This window comes from Sapajus apella, unplaced genomic scaffold, assembly GCF_009761245.1.
Source record: "Sapajus apella isolate SASKATOON/1434 unplaced genomic scaffold, GSC_monkey_1.0 scaffold8, whole genome shotgun sequence".
Taxonomy (NCBI): Eukaryota; Metazoa; Chordata; class Mammalia; order Primates; family Cebidae; genus Sapajus; species Sapajus apella.
Genome location: NW_022436948.1, coordinates 14,693,861 through 14,710,516, shown reverse-complemented (window position 1 = coordinate 14,710,516; position 16,656 = coordinate 14,693,861). Strand labels below are relative to the sequence as shown.

Sequence of the window (16,656 nt, the reverse complement as noted above, 5' to 3'; positions counted from 1 at the left end):
TTTGAGGGAACCTGAAATGCTCAAGGGCATGAGGGGAAATTTCTCAATGAAAAAAATAGGCAAGAACACACAGATACTGCATTGCAATAATTTGATTAAGAATTGCAATAGAATTGCCCAACATCTCAACAGTTACAGGATCACCAGATTCTCTGAATGACCTTAACACAGAGCCATTATTCTGAGTCTGGGAATGCTAAATGAAACCATGCCTATTCTGTATGCTTTAAATCAGAAACTAAAAAAGACCGATGTAATTTCATTGTTGGTAGTATGTTGTTCTCGTTTTCGTTTATGCTTCTTTTGAAGTATCTGCTTCTTTTCCCTATTAAGTAATCACGAATTACACTTGCAAAGTACAATCAATATCTTTTGCTTTAAATCCTTCTTCCTGGCTGTTTTCTAATTCATTCTCCATAGATAGGGCAGCTCTTGTCCAAATTTCATAGATGAAACTCAAAGAGGTAAAGTGCAGACTTAAACAAAGTCTTTGGCAGAATCCACTACCCAGAGCGAGGTGCGGGAGCAAGATGCAAGTCCACACAGTCTCCCTTGTCCAGGACATGGGACTACCATGGGTCCAGTCAACCTTGGACAATTGTATGAAGCCTTACAAAGCACCCACGGGAAGGGCAACACTTGTTCATTGCAACATCATATTAACCATGTATTTCCGATGCTTTGACATCTTGGGGCCTTGCTAATCTTGAAGGCACTGTCACACACACACCCTCTCCTCCCCAACACTTCCCCAATTACTAGAAATAGTAAAGGATTCTCTTGCAAACATATTGCCTTTCATATGCAAACCAACCAATCCTATGCAAACCAACCAATCTCTTGAGAGGCAAGAGAGCCCATGCCTCTCAACCACCTCTTTTATTGGGCTCTGACACTCTAGGCCATTATTTCTTTGCCCTAATCACCCCAGAGCCAGGTACTAGACAAGTGAGGACATTCTCTGCACCTCAAAACCTGCTGAAATTATTCAAACGAACCAATTCTAAGCCGGCTTACCCTCCCTCACCTGCTCTTTCCTGTGGAAACCACAGTAGAGATTCTTGCCCATGTTTTCCCCTCTCTCCCTCTGCCTCCTGACAAACCCTCATGCTTCTCCGGGTGCCCCAAGTCCCTGGGGCATAGCATGTCCCTCTGCTTGAAATCTATAACAAGTCATCTTTTCAATGGCAGTCATCTGCTAACACATTTGCCTCACTATATCTGAATAATGAAACCTACATTTGAAAACATGAACATTTCTTCTCTTTCATTCATTAAACCCAAAAAAAATAAAAATTAAAATAAGCTTGGACCAGCAGATGAAGGATAATCCTAACATCTGACTCTCCCTCATGAACCCCTGCAAAGCCATCACATGTGCAATCAACATGATTTCTGAATTGGAAGATCATCTGCTCAGCTTGAGTTATTCCTTCAAGCTGAACAGGCAACAGAAAGCAGACAACAAATAGCCTAGCTGATGATAAATGTCTAAATCAAAAATTCATAACAGTTTTCCTCTAACACAGCCCTCCACACACATTCATCATAAGGTGATTTCATCAGTTCAGGGCTTGCTCACCGAAGGGATTGGTTAGAAGTGGTTTAACTTCCAACAGGACATTTGCATTGTGATGGGAGCATACAGCACCTACTCTCATTCTTTTTTTCTTTTAAATGATAGTTTAAGTTCTGGGGTACATGGGCAGAACGTGCAGACTTGTTACATAGGTATACACGTGCCATGGTTGTTTGCTGCATCCATCACCCTGTCATCTACATTAGGTATTTATCCCAATGCGATCCTACTCTCATTCTTTAAGGCCTGTATTGGAAATATTTTTGGAACTGAAACAAGTTTCGGAGTTTATTCTGAGGTTGGGAGGTGGGGCTGGCAGATAGGACTTTTTTAAAAATTCAATTTGCGGTTTTCTCAAGGTACAGAAGACTCCTGAAGAGAAAAGAAAAGTTTCCCGTACATTTGAAATACCATCTCCCTTTTATAGATTGGTTTTAAGATATTATATTCTTCTTTTTATTTCAAAGAGCAGATGAAATGGAAAACTGTTAGCTATTCTAAAAATCATATAATCATAATTATCAATTTGAATATCTATTTCTAATTCTTGCAACTGCAGTGAAATGATTTATCATAAAACACATCTTGGGATTTTAATTGTGTGTGCATTTGAATTGTATTTGCATATTCTCGGCACACTTCATCATTTTCATTCCTGATAAAGCACTTCCAAAGAAACTATGCTCTGTCAGTTTAAAATGTATTGTTTTTGCATATCTTCAAAAACTATGGGTAATTTCTATCACATTCTGAATATGTTTAGGAATAAAGGTAACATGGACTTTATGAAATGGTGCCACCAAGCTAAGATTTCAAAAATGCTGGTCTAGATGTCCAAAATTTAATGTTATTCATGTCCACACCCTGTATAATATTATTGAAGGGTTTCTTGCATGATGGTTGAAACTGCAGCAATGTTTCCCTTGAAAGTGAAATTTTCTCAGAACCCATCTTCTTCCTACCTCCTTAAGGAACCAAGAAGCCAAAAAGGAAAAGGAGGCTGATAAGACGTGAACCAACTGGTTCCTAGTCTGTGGTTCCTTCCCTTTTCCTTCTTCCATCCTTGACTCATGGTCTGCAGCATCCTGCTTTTCCCCTCTGAGGACAAAATGGACTCAGAGTCATGAACAAGTGAATGTATCATGTGTTTTTTAAAAAGTGATAGTAATTCTATTTAATGAATCCAACAAAAGCGCAAACCTAACCCTTCCCACCATCAAAGAACAAAGCTAATGATCTACACATATCACTTATTTAAGCTTTATTTTATTTGTATACCTCAAATGTACATTGATATAAATGTCTAATAGACAATGGAAAGATCTTTTGCAAAGTTGAGGATTGTTCATTGAAAATTAACCCTAATCTAGCCAAACACATATATGTGTATATAAATTCAATTCTCTTAGGCATCAATGTCAAAGGTGTTATGATGCAATAACATAACTTCAAAATACTTAAAGCAGGCTGGGCTCAATGGCTCACGCCTGTAATCCCAGCACTTTGGGAAGCCAAGGCTGGCAGATCGCCTGAGGTCAGGAGTTCAAGACCAACCCAGCCAACATGGTGAAACCCCGTCTCTACTAAAAGTACAAAAAATTAGCCAGGCGCGGGGGGGTGCCTGCAACCCCAGCTACTCAGGAGGCTGAGGCAGGAGAGTTGCTTGAACCTAGGAGGCAGAGGTTGCAGTGAGCTGAGACCACATATTGCACTCCAGCCTGGGTAACAAGAGCTAGACTCCATCTCAAAAAAATAAAATAAAGTAAAGCAAAAATTCAGAGAAGTACAGAAAAAATAAGCACTTCTACCACTATAAAATAATATTTTAACATAGTTTTTCTGACAATAGATTAAACAGAAAATAAATTGGTAAGGATATAGATTGAGCACTACCCAAAACATTATCTTATGTGCATATATATAACACTATATCTTCAAAATATATTCTTTTCAAGAACATGAAGAATATTTCTATTTAAAAATATATTAAAACTGACCATCTCTTTGACCTAAAGTCTTTAAACATGTCAAATAATTGATCTCATATAGATCACTTTTCAACCAAAAGTCAATGTAATTATTACCTATAATGACAAAAACATACATGAAAATCCCCATATGTCTGGTAATTTAAATGCACAAATTTAATAGCTCATAGGTCAAAGAATAAATCATAAGAGAAATCATAAAAATTTAGAATTGAAATGATAAAAAGAGCACATGCCCCATAAAACTTGTGATATACAGGTAAAGTGGTATGTACTGCAAAATTTATAAAGTCATGTGATTATAATAGAAAACTTAAAATGCTGAAATTTATCTATATATTCCAAGAGTGCTAAAGGATGAGAAACTAAAGATAAGAACATCTAATAGAGGAAAGCAAACACATAATAGAAAGTAACGGTGATGTGAGAACTTGGTTATTTCAAATAATAAAACTGGCAGCCCTCTCTAACAAGTTTAATCTAAAAAAGAGAGAGCAGAATAAATAATATTGGAATTAAAATTAACCAAAATTATAGATGCTACACATATTAAAAAGATAATAACTTAATACTAATAATTATGAAAACAGATGACATGAGCAGAGCACTGAAAAATAAAATTTACAGCAAGGCGCAGTGGCTCACACCTGTAATCCCACCACTTTGGGAGGTCAAGGCAGGCGAATCACGAAGTCAAGAGATTAAGACCATCCTGGCCAACATGGTGAAACGCTATCTCTACTAAAAATACAAAAATTAGCCAGGCATGGTGGCGCGTGCCTGTAGTCCTAGCTACTCAGGAGGCTGAGGAAGGAAAATCACTTGAACCGGGAGGCGGAGGTTGCAGTGAGACAAGATCATGTCACTGCACTCCAGCCTGGTGACAGAGCAAGACTTCATCTAAAAAAAAAAATAATAATATATATATATATATACACATATATAATGTATATACTTATATATTTATATGTATATAAAGCATATATATACACTTTATAAAATGGCCTAAAGAACAACTAAAAAACAATAAATATACCTATTAACATTTTTTATTGAATTAGTAAAAAAAAAATTCCTGAAAAGAAAATATTAGTTCCACATAGTTTGATTAGCAAGCTCCAGGAATAAGTAATAAAAAGATAAGTTTCTAAGAATAAAAAGAGAGACACTCCCCAATTCGTTTTATAAAGCTGGCACAATTTTATGTGAAAAACTGGCAAGAATAAAAAATTACAGACCAATCTTACAAATAGCAATGTAAAAATCATATATGTGTCTACGTGCGTGTGTGTTTTTATATATGCCAAAGTTTGGTTCATTCAGAAATAAAAAACAGTAAAATGGCAAGCCATTAGTGGAAAAAGATATTTACTCTCTATATAGAGAGATAGAGTAAATTTATTTATATCGTTATATACATGACAAAAAAAGCACATTCATAATTTAATTTTTTTAATGTAATGTATATTCACCAGTAAGAAAAAATAAAGACTATCCAATTAAAGTGGGAGGGAAGGCAAGAAAATAGACCTAATGGAGACTTCCCAGATGAATATATTAATAGTTTATCATAGCACAGAATGAAAATGATGAAGTGCACTGAGAATATGCAAATACAATTCAAGTGCACACAATTAAAATCCCATATCATAATTAATCACAGCAAATGTGTATGTATATTCCTAGCAATAAATTGAGCAAAATACGCCTAAGACTATGATAGACATGTTAATTATTAAAAGACTTCAAAGAAGTCCTAATTAAATGGAGAGCTATACAAGATATACGACGTTCGTGGAATAGAAGAAGCAACATAAAACAAATCAGTTCTCTGCAAATTCATGTATAGATTAAAGGCAATTACAGTCTAAGTTGCAATGAATTTGTGTGTATGTGAGTATATGTAACTTGTCAAAAGAAATTTCCAAAATACATATGGAAAACACAGAACCAGGATAACCAAGACATTTTAAGACAAGTTAGTGAAGCTTGCTTTACCATATATCAATAATTCTTATAAAACTTTCATATTCATGACACTATAGGATTATCATAGGGAAAAGCAAACAGATCAGTGAAACAGACTTGAAACTTGATTTATGTCAGAGCTGGCATTGCACACCAGTGGGAAAAGAATAGACTGGTAATAAACATGACTTAAACAATTCTTATTGGTGTGGAAAAATTAAATCAAAGCCCTTTTTAACCTCTTGCATAGAAATATTCCAGATAGATTAAAGACTTAAATATAAAAGGCAAAGCTATAAAACTTTTAGTCAAAATATAGGACAACATATCTGTGATATTAGGAAAAGGGAAAAAAGTCCCTTTTTTTTTCTTTTTTTTTTTTTTTTGGAGATACGGGGTCTCACTATGTCACAGAAGCTGGTCTCACTCCTGACCTCAACCAATCCTGCCACCTTGGCCTTCCAAAGCACTGGGATTACAGGCAGGAGACACCACACCAGGCCAGAAAAATTGTCTTAAGATGCAAGTCACTTTTTAAAAATTATAAATTAGCTACATTAAAATTAAAGATTTTTGTTCCCTAAAAGATATCAAAAATAAAAAGACAACCCATAAACTGGAAATAAATGTTTTCCCTATGTGTTACTGACAAAGGAATAGTAACTGAGCAAAGAACTTTTGCAAATCATTTTAAAAAGCAAATGACTCATAGGAAACTGCAACACGAAATTTAAGCAGGCCTTCAGAGAAGAGAAAATCCAAAGGACCAAAAAAGTACAAGTAAGATTCTCAGCTTTGTTAATCACCAAGAAAATAAAAATTTAAACCACAATTAGATACTATATTATGACTTCCAGACTGTCAAAAATTAAAGAGCCTGTCAAAATCTAAAGTTGGCAAGGATATGGAATTATCCTTCTGGTGGGATTATAAATTGAGACAAGCCTCTTTGAAGACTGTATCAACCAGCAAGTGCTTCTTCTAGAAGACAAGTGTATATTCATAGCGGTCCTTTTCATAATAAAAATAGGAAAAATCCAAATGTTCATCAAGGACAGCAGAGATAATAAACTATGTGAGAGTCATGCAATGAAAAGACTGCCTTCTTGTGACAATGAATACATTACAGGTAAATGTAAAAACATGGATGAATATTCAGAGACATAATGTTGACAAAAAAAGCAAATATCATAATACATATCCTATAATTTTATGTATATAAAGTTCAAAAATATGCAACATTAAATAATATGTTACTTAGGGAAATACCGTCTGGCAAAACTAAAATAAAAAAAGAGAGAGAGAGAAATAAACACAAGTTAATTCAGCCAGGGTGGTTTTGTCTCAGTAGAGAGAAAAAGGAACGGGACATGGACTTCAACGGTAATGATAATTTTTTTTTTTTTTTGGTAGCGGTAGTGGTGGTAACCAGGTATGATACTCTAGATGTTTGTTGTATCATTATTCTCTATATTTTATGGACATTTTACAAGTATTTGGGGGGCAGGTTTCTTCAATGTTTAAAATTTTTAAAGAATGGTCTTCAAGGGTTGTCTTTCAAGAAGTAGTGGGATAGATGGACAAAAAGAGCTGGAACTTAACTAGACTGGATACTCGGGCTGAAATATGACAGGAGGGACAAAAATGGTCTGTTGCAGAACCTTAGTCTCAGAGGGAGTGGCATGGCAGATCAAAAACCAGAGGAGAGGCTCAGATGTAATAAAACAATCTGAGGATCCAGTTACTGGAAGGAGGTCAGAGGAAAGGGATGGATCACACAGAACAAAGCTAGAACCCAACCAGGGGTCAGCACTAAGGCTGAATCATTTGAATTATTGTCCTGAGTTCCTTTGTCACAAAGGAAAGCATGGATCCCATTGCTGTTGTACAGGGTTGAATATTAAAGAAGGTTTTTTTGGGGTTTTTTTTTTTTGTTTTTTGAGACAGAGTTTCACTCTTGTGGCCCAGGCTGGAGTGCAATGGCATGATCTTGGCTCACCACAACCTCTGCCTCCCGGGTTCAATCTATTCTCCTGCCTCAGCCTCCCAAGTAGCTGGGATTACAGGCATGCACCACCACACCCTGCTAATTTTGTATTTTTAGTAGGGACAGGGTTTCTCCATGTTGGTCAGGCTGGTCTCAAATTCCCGACCTCAGGTGATCCACCCACCTTGGCCTTACAGCATGCTGAGATTACAGGCTTGAGCCACCAAGCCTGGCCTAAAGGAAGAGATTAAGACAATCAAGCCTTAAATGAGAAGTCTACAAAGGTGAGAAGCTAAGTAGGTATTTATATCGTTGTCAAGAAAAATGAGGAGTTTCTTCCTATTTTACAAGTAGAGCCCCAAAAAGGAGTTAAAGTGACTTATCTGAAGTCATTTCATCATCAGTTTGGAACTAGAAATAGAATCCATCAGTCTTAGTTTTTTTTGTTGATGCCATATCTGGTCTATGCTTCCTCATTCATAAATTACTTAGCAGCTACACACAGGCTATGCAGGAGGCAGACCGTGATTCACAGGCTCAGGTGTTTCAGATAAGATTTTGTTTCTTTATTTTCAGTTCCCATCTTTTTTTTGGCTCTAAAAACAGAAGCTGTGCCAAAAAGTAGTCAATGGAAGAAAGAAAGGAACTCATTTACAGAACAAAGGACTAAAATAGTTTACCTAGCATTTATACTATGCTCTTTGGAGCTCAGGGTCAAAAATTTCAGCAGGAGTTTTCTTTAGTAACCTAAATTTAGTTACTTTCTTTTACTACATCAAAATGGTTTTAAGTGTCTATTCACATAACAGTGAATGCGAGGGTCTATCCAATGCCAACAAGTTAGATCACTACTGAGGTGGAAATAGCATGGCTTAAACAAATCAACAGCATATAATTGAGGTCACAAAAAGATGTTTCACTGGCAAAACCCAAGAGGCTCTGATACTAAAATATGCCCAAAAACGAGAGTAGAAATGCAAACTATAAAATATTTCCCTACATAAGTGTCACAACTGCATGAGACATTAAATTTACCTTCAGAATTATCTTGCGCAAAAGAGTAGTCCTCTGCTTCCTAAACAAAGAAGATATTTTAAAATAAATAAAAAACATTTAAACAACCCAGGTCTACCTCCAATTTTCTACATGACCTTACGTAAGTTTCCTCTGAGCTTTGGTTTCCCAACTGGTCAATGACCATTCCTGACTCCCCAAAGAGAAATGGTTACTAGAATACCTGACTGAGCTTGAAGGGTCATTCAAACAGTGAATCAGAAGTGCAGTTGAAATTGGATCCCATGGAATTTTCTCATGGTAACCCTAGGAATATCTGGGGGAAATGGGTAGAAGATAAGAAATCCAGCTATTTTGATTCATTAATTGCCCAATGAGAGGGAACTGGTGGTTTCTTTTTAATCTGAGAGGACATATTAGATTTCTATTGCTGTAAAAGAAATTACTCAAAATTTAGCAGCTTAAAACAACACATTTTCTTATCTCACGGCTCTGTAGGTCAGAAATTCAGTAAGCCTGGCTGGGTTCTCTACTTATGATTTCACAAAACCAAAGTCAAGGCATCAGCCAGGCTGGGCTTTTATCTGGAGGTTCTGGAGAAGAATCTAATTCTAAGCTCGTTCAATTTGTTGACAGAATTCAGCTCTTTGTGGATGTAGGTCTGCAGTCCCCATTTACTTGCTGGCTGTTAGGTAGGAGCATCTCTCTGCTTCTAAGCAGCACCTGCATCCCTTCATATGGGGCCATTTCATCGTCAAAGTCAGCAACAATGTGTTGAATCTCCTTCATGCTTCGAATCTCTGACTTCTTCTGCTATCAGTAGAGAAAATTCTCTGCTTTTAAGAACTCATGTGATTAGATCAGACCTAGCCGGATCATTGCAAGGTCAAGTGTACCATGTAACCTAACACAGTCATGAGAGTGCTATCTCATCCTATTCCCAGTTCCCAGGAATCAGGGCAGGGCATTTTTGTGGAGGCCACTGCAGAAATTCCACCTATCACAAAGAAAGTAGAGGATAAAAACTAACAACATGGGTTTCGGTGAAGACTGATTTGGTTTCAAATTCCAGCTCTGTAATTTGACTGGGTCTCTGTTTAAAGTCAGGTTAAATTGCTAAACTTCTCAAGCTTCACCTTCTGTAGATTACAATCTACTTAGGAGCAGGGGTACCAACTACCACTTCCCATATACTTTGTGCAGTGCCCAAGACATGCCAGTGTTTGCAAATATGTGAAAGGATGAATGAATGAATAACATTGAAAGTTATTCTGAAAACATACTGTAAAGCTATATTTTGCCCTGTTTTGTCAGTGTTTCTTTCAGTGACTTGGGCCAATGAGATGGTATTAATGAATTTACCCAAACTGACTTGGGTCAACGAACAAAAGCACAGAAGCAATGTACATTAAAGAGATAAGTGACACAAAGCTGGGCCAAACATTGGGTAACACAGCCGAAATTAAGAAGAGTCATAGCAAACAAACAAACAAAAAAAGCAAGCAATCAAGTAAAATCAAGATGAATGAGTTTCCTTCATGACCTTGGCATCCAGGAAGCTTGGAGCTAGGGTTTTTTAAACTGAATTGCAGTTTTCCCTTAGCCTGGGTTATCTGGCAGAGTTGGCTTCTTGTCCTTTGTCTCTAATGCTTGATGGTTTTAATGTGATACTTTGTTTTACTGTAAATCACCTGAAAGCTTATTAGGAAGCATGAAAGATATAAAGTACGACAAAATGGAGAAAAATCTGTTTTCCAAAATTTCAGGAGTCCTAAGGAAAAGAGCAGAAAGGCATTTTTCCCAATGAGATCCAGAAACAGAATCACTTACTTAAAGATCCACATAATGAATGTATGAGTTTGGGCAAAGCTAGGCTGGTAGGAATCGGCTCCAAGACAAGATGGTGGAGGTATTGACCTTATCTGATCATTTTTCCATCACTCTGTGCCCCTCCCACCCTGAAACTTCAGTTAAAGTCCTAATCTGTCAAAATGCTATTATGTAAGTGGAGTGTGTGTGTGTGTGTGTGTGTGTGAGTGTGTGTGTGTGTGTGTGTGTGTGTGTGCGTGCGCGCGCATGCGCGCGCGCGCACAGATGGTTAACGCCGGGTGGAGAAAGAGGATGGTACAGACTTAGCTGCATAGATAGACATGGGAATAAGGAAAAAAAGAGACTTTGTGCTATTATACGTCTTTGAATGCTTTTAATCATAATTGCTAAGACATAGGAAGACCCCAAGCAAGGTGCTGACTAAAGAAATAAATTGATAATTATTAGATAAGCTTCAGTTCCTACCTTTATGTACCCAAAACCATTTGGCAAGGCTACTCCTGAAGAAATTCATCCATTTAATGAGGGATTCAGTGCTCTCTCTATATATTTATTTTTAAAAACCCAAGATATTGAAAACATAAACATCTCTTTGTTATGTTTATAAGATTTAAAATTTAAATATTTTGTAGATTTAATACCTATAACATATAATGATATGAAGGTACATAGATATATGAATTTGGATATTTATTTAAGCCTTGGAGTTCCAGGCTGAGCACAGTTGCTCACACCTGTAATTCCAGCACTTTGGGAGTCCAAGGCAGGCAGATCACAAGGTTAGGAGATTGAGACCATCCTGGCCAACATAGTGAAACCTTGTCTCTACTAAAAACACAAAATTTAGTCTGGCATGGTGGTGCATGCCTGTAATCCCAGCTACTCGGAAGGCTGAGACAGGAGAATCACTTGAACTGGGATGCAGAGATTGAAGTGAGCCAAGGTTGCATCACTGCACTTCAGCCTGGTGACAGAGGAAGACTCCGTCCCAAAAAAAAAAAAAAAAAGACTTGGAGTTCCAATAAAGCAGCTCATACCATTTAGAGTGACAAAAAGGTGTGTCAGCCTAGAAAAAGTTTCTATGTCAAGTGTGGAAAATTTACACCTGATCTTTCCACATCTCTATCATATGTGTGCTTGAGCTACAATAAATTTCAAAGAGCAATGGAGCAAGGGGTCCCTAAGATAGGCAAAACAATCCAGTTCTGGTTGAGAAAAGTAACTATGGAAGGACCACCAATTCTCCCCTTTTGGGGCACACAGAGACGTAAGATTGAATACTTGCCAATGAGAATGGGAGCAGAACTGATGTGTTTCATCTCATCCAGAGCAGTCAAAGGCAGGTATGTTTTCTCCATGTTCTGTTCTCTCCTTTTAGGTGTAGCTGGAACAACGAGATAACAGAGGTATAAGACATAGCAGCCCAGATCCCGGAGTCACTATAGGAGAGCTCCAAGGAGAACTGACTCACTGAGTAAGACTTAGACAAGAGTCATAAATAACTTTATTGGACTAAGCCTAAGATTTGAGGGTCTTCTTGTTACTGCAGCATAGGCTATATTATCCTGACTAATACCAAAACATTATTCCAACTCATAAACTCAAATATTTCTTGATCTAAAGTCAACTGAGATTCAACTCTTTCAAATTACCTACAAAACAAATTAGACATTATAGAGGAACTAGCAAAAGCTTACTTCTTTATTTACAGATATTTATCATTTATAGACAACTAATAATAGATAAGAAAATAGCCAAAAAAACAGGGGCATTTATAAAATGCACAGAAATTTTGTTTTGTTTTACTACTTCCAAGCGCCTTCCAGATAGTAGTCACCCAAAGTTTCATTTAAAAAAATACTAATTTTGGCTGGGTACAGTGGCTCACACCTATAATCCTAGCATTTTTTGAGGCTGAAGCAGGTGAATTGCTTGAGATCAGGGGTTCAAGACCAGTCTAGGCAACAAGGTGAAACCCTGTCTCTCCCAAAAATACAAAAATTAGCCGAGCATGGTGGTATGTGCCTATAGCCCCAGCTACTCGGGAGGCTGAGGCATGAGAGTCACTTGAGCCCAGGAGGCAGAGGTTGCAGTGAGCCAAGATCATGCTACTGCACTCCAGCCTAAGTGACAGAGTAAGATCTCTCTCAAAAAATAAAATAAAATAAAAAAATACTAATTTTAAACAATGAAAAATTATTCTTAACAAATATTCTAAGCCTCATGATACCCCAGCTTATTTTGCCACACAGGATTAGTGCTAATTAGGTTCCAGCGCAAGCAAGTGTTTTTAAAGCCTCTGGACCTGGCATCATGGGTGGTATAGAATGTCATCTCTCTCTCTGTCATCAGAATGATTCTTAAAGGCTTCCTTTCATGTAAGACATGAGCTTGGCTTTCTATTTAGCTGGTGAGTTGAGGATGAATGTACATTTTTTTTTCTAAGCCTTGAAAGTTTAATCCATTCTGTGCAAGATAAATCTCAGCAGGCATTTGGGGAAAGTTGAATTTACCGAGAGGTTCATATGTGGTATATTATTTCTGTCAAATAGAAGGTACTAGCTGCCAATGGGGTTATAAAAGCAACTGCCTGGCAAAGATTTGTGCTGATCACTGTTTATCACCCTCATGAGTAACTCTCAGTTCTCAAGTCATTGTTTTTCCATATACATTTTTCAGACATATTCATTTGCATGAGGAATGTTTGATATCTATCAGCTATCCCAAGCACATCAGACAACGCTATTGAAATGCTGAAGACTTCATACAAAATCAAGAATACTGTTGCCTAACTAAAATATCTTTGAGAAACACAAACAATATTATTAACTGTATATATTTACTTACCCAAAGCATTTTAATAGAATAGATCAATTAATTAAAGGAATGGCAAACAACATTTTTGTTAGTATATTTGCATCTTCCTATCAGCATAACATTTTCTCACTATTTCCAAAGAATAATTTAGCCTGTTATATAATTTTCAAAAATCATCTAGAAGAATTATTAGGCATCAAAATTCCCTTTGAAGTTTCGTCAAAATTGAGCTGGATTTGTTTTCTCTATTCATCATAGACATCTCCTTCTCATATCACCCACAGCACACTCCGCAAATATACTCAGGGTCCGTTGAGCAAAATGCCCTTCCTACATAAGCCAAAGAGAGAAACCCACAGGTAAGCAAGTTTCTTAATTCATGTTTTTTACTTGATTTTCTTTGTGGTTACTGTTTAACTGTTTTTAGGTCTTATTCTTTCAGATATGATTAGATTTGTGACTAATAATATTAATGACATGTATATATCCTAAAGTTGGGGCTTAGACACATTAGGAGAAATTTCCCTGATCTCCTAAATTTTGAAACAGAAACTCACCACGCCTTCTCAGACCTCCCTTCTCCACCTATGCCTCTATTAAGGGATGTTGTATTTTGAGTTTCTTGACACCAAAAGCAATGTGTTTATTCATTTAAAATCTCCATATGTCCTAGCCACCAGCATGGAATACATAGTAGGTCCTCAAAAAAAGTTTGAACCATCTGAATTATCTGCTCCTAGATGGCACTTTTCAAATCATGGAATATTGTCAATTTTTAAACTATTTTAAATTGGAACATAACAAACATGCTGAAAAATACACACAACATAAGTTTAATAACTTAGAAAGAGCCTCCATATAACCACCCCCAAATCAAAACATGGAAAATTGCCAGCACCTCAGAAGCCACCCTCAAGCCTCCCCATGAATACTATCTTCCCAAAAGTAACTACTATCCTGACTTCTAACCCTATAATTTATTTTTCTTCTCCAAAAACTTAAATAAATGGGCTCATACTGTGTTTATTCTATTATGCCTGGGGTCTTTCACTCCACATTATGATTGTGAGGTTCAGCCAGGTTGTTGCCTATAGCGCCAGTTTGGCCATTTTCATTGCTGTATTATATTCCACTGTAAGAATATGCTGCAATTTATTTTTCCATTATAATGTTGATAGACATTAGGTTGTTTATGGTGAAGTCCAAGTGTGCAAGTTATGTGGCAAATTTTGTTTCCCACTCTGTAGCTTGCCTTAAAAGCAAATAATTTTTCATCTATGTTTCTTGACAAAATGCAAAGCACTCTGCTTGACTCTCTAAGGGTATATATACGAAGTGCCACTGTTGAGGTTTTTTGTCAGCTGCTGGGACAAAAATAAATTACACCTAAGGTGAGAGATGTTTGACCAGAGTGTGTACGTGTGTGTATAAGAGGAAATGGGGCGAGAAGAGGGTGGAGAGCTATAAAAGAACACCATTATCCCAAAATTAGATGACATTTTAGATAATCACCAGACAGATTAAAACTGATTTTATATTACAACACCAATAGGCAAGTTTCTTAATCCACAAATATTCTTGTCTGCCTTATACGTGCCGGGCATTCTCATGAGCACAGAATATTCAACAGCGAATGCACACACACAACCCTGGAAGCTTGGGTCTCGTTCTGTGAAACGAATCAATAGAAATGAAGCCAAGTGAAACATACCAGCCACAGAAATACAAATATTGCACAATTTCACTTTATATGAGGTATCTAAAAGAGTCAAATTTGTAGAATCAAAGAGTAGAATGTCAGTTACTGGGGGCTGGGTGAAGGGGGAAATGGGGAGTTACTGACCAAGGGGCATGAAGTTTCAGTCAAGCAAGGTGAACAGGCTCTAGAGATCAGCTACACAGTGTGGTACCTGTAGTTGACAATAATGTATTGTTGACTCAGAAAGTTGTTAGGAGGGTAGATCTCATGTCAAATGTTCTTATCACAATAAAATAGAAAAAAAATTTTTTAAAACCAAAGTTACTCTACTATTAAAATTAGTTTATTGAAATAAAAGAGTTGGGCTGGGTGCGGAGGCTCACACTTGTAATCCCAGCACTTTGGGAGGCTGAGGCGGGTGGATCACAAGGTCAGGAGTTCCAGACCAGCCTGGCCAACACAGTGAAACCCAGTCCCTACTAAAAATAAAAAAATTAGCTGGGCGCAGTGGCAGGCACCTGTAATCCCACACACTCGGAAGGCTGAGGCAGGAGAATGGCTTGAAGTGGGAAATGGGGAGTTACTGACCAAGGGGCATAAAGTTTCAGTCAAGCAAGGTGATCAGGCGCTAGAGGTCAGCTATGCAGTGTGGCACCTGTAGTTGACAATAATGTATTGCTGACTCAGAAAGTTGTTAGGAGGGTAGAGTTCATGTCAAGTGTTCTTACCACAATAAAATAGAAAAGGTGACAGTGAGCTGAGATCATGCCACTGCACCCAGCCTAGGCAACAAAGTGAGACCCCATCTCAAAAAAAAAAAAAAAAAATACAGCTTTCATGTTAAGCCTTCTCATGGTGTAGATTTAATTGCATGGAAAGCATCTCATTCTTCCTAAAGCTATAGGACAATTCCTGACACTAATTAAAGCTATTTTCATTGGATTTCTGTGCAGTTTGGATTCCACAGGATGATTAGGCTGTCTTCAAAGCCCTCTTGCTTTGACCATCATAGTTAAAGCTCTATAATCAGACATCAGAGCAGCAATCAGCTCCAATTTTGTCACCTAAAATTGTTTTTTCATTACAGCCCCTTCACAATATCTGATTCTTAATGTATTCATTTCACAAATATTTAATGTCCAACTAATGCATCCCAGGGGCTATGCTCAGATCTAGAGGTACAACTGTAAATATGAACTGCCCTTCCCAATCCCATGACTTCTGCCCCTTTATCTTTGCTATTTAAGTTAGTGAAGTAATAGAAGAAGAACACCTACTGTATAAATCCAACAAAATGGAGCTAACAGCACAACAGGGTCACATTTATTTTTTAAGAGAGAGAAAAAAAACAAATGGCAAAATTTTGTTTCATTACACGTTACTACCCTTTTATTCAACGCTGTTTATGAAACTTTTGATGGCTCTTAGATCTGACTGCTAGACTTTTTTCTTTATGCAGTGTTCACATAGGAAATACCATTAGGGGCAAGAGTTGTGGGTGTGATTTTTGCAAAGTAGTACCATATTTTTCATCTTTGTAATCTTCTTCTTTTTAAAAAGTACTCTCCTAAAGAGATTAACATCTGAGTATCGGCTCTACCCATCTGACTCCACAGCCACAGGCAGGCAGGCAGCCCTCTCTGCCTCACTAAATTCCTAACACAATCAGCAAAGAGGTTTTTTCCATCTCCTGTTCTCTAAGGAAAACTTAAACTATAACTTATAAATATATGTAAAATTAAAAGTACTTAAATATGATATTTTCTTTTTTGAA

General features: G+C 37.1%; 1 long non-coding RNA gene across 2 annotated transcripts in view; it reads right to left on the bottom strand.

Moving 5' to 3' along the window:
- Positions 1 to 11,366: 11,366 nt before the first annotated feature.
- The window catches only part of LOC116550896, a 37,569-nt gene continuing 32,279 nt past the window's right edge, over positions 11,367 to 16,656 (bottom strand). For both annotated transcript variants that reach the window (XR_004268617.1, XR_004268616.1), the window contains exon 4: positions 11,367 to 11,750. This is a non-coding gene — a long non-coding RNA (uncharacterized LOC116550896). The remainder of the gene's footprint in view (positions 11,751 to 16,656) is intronic.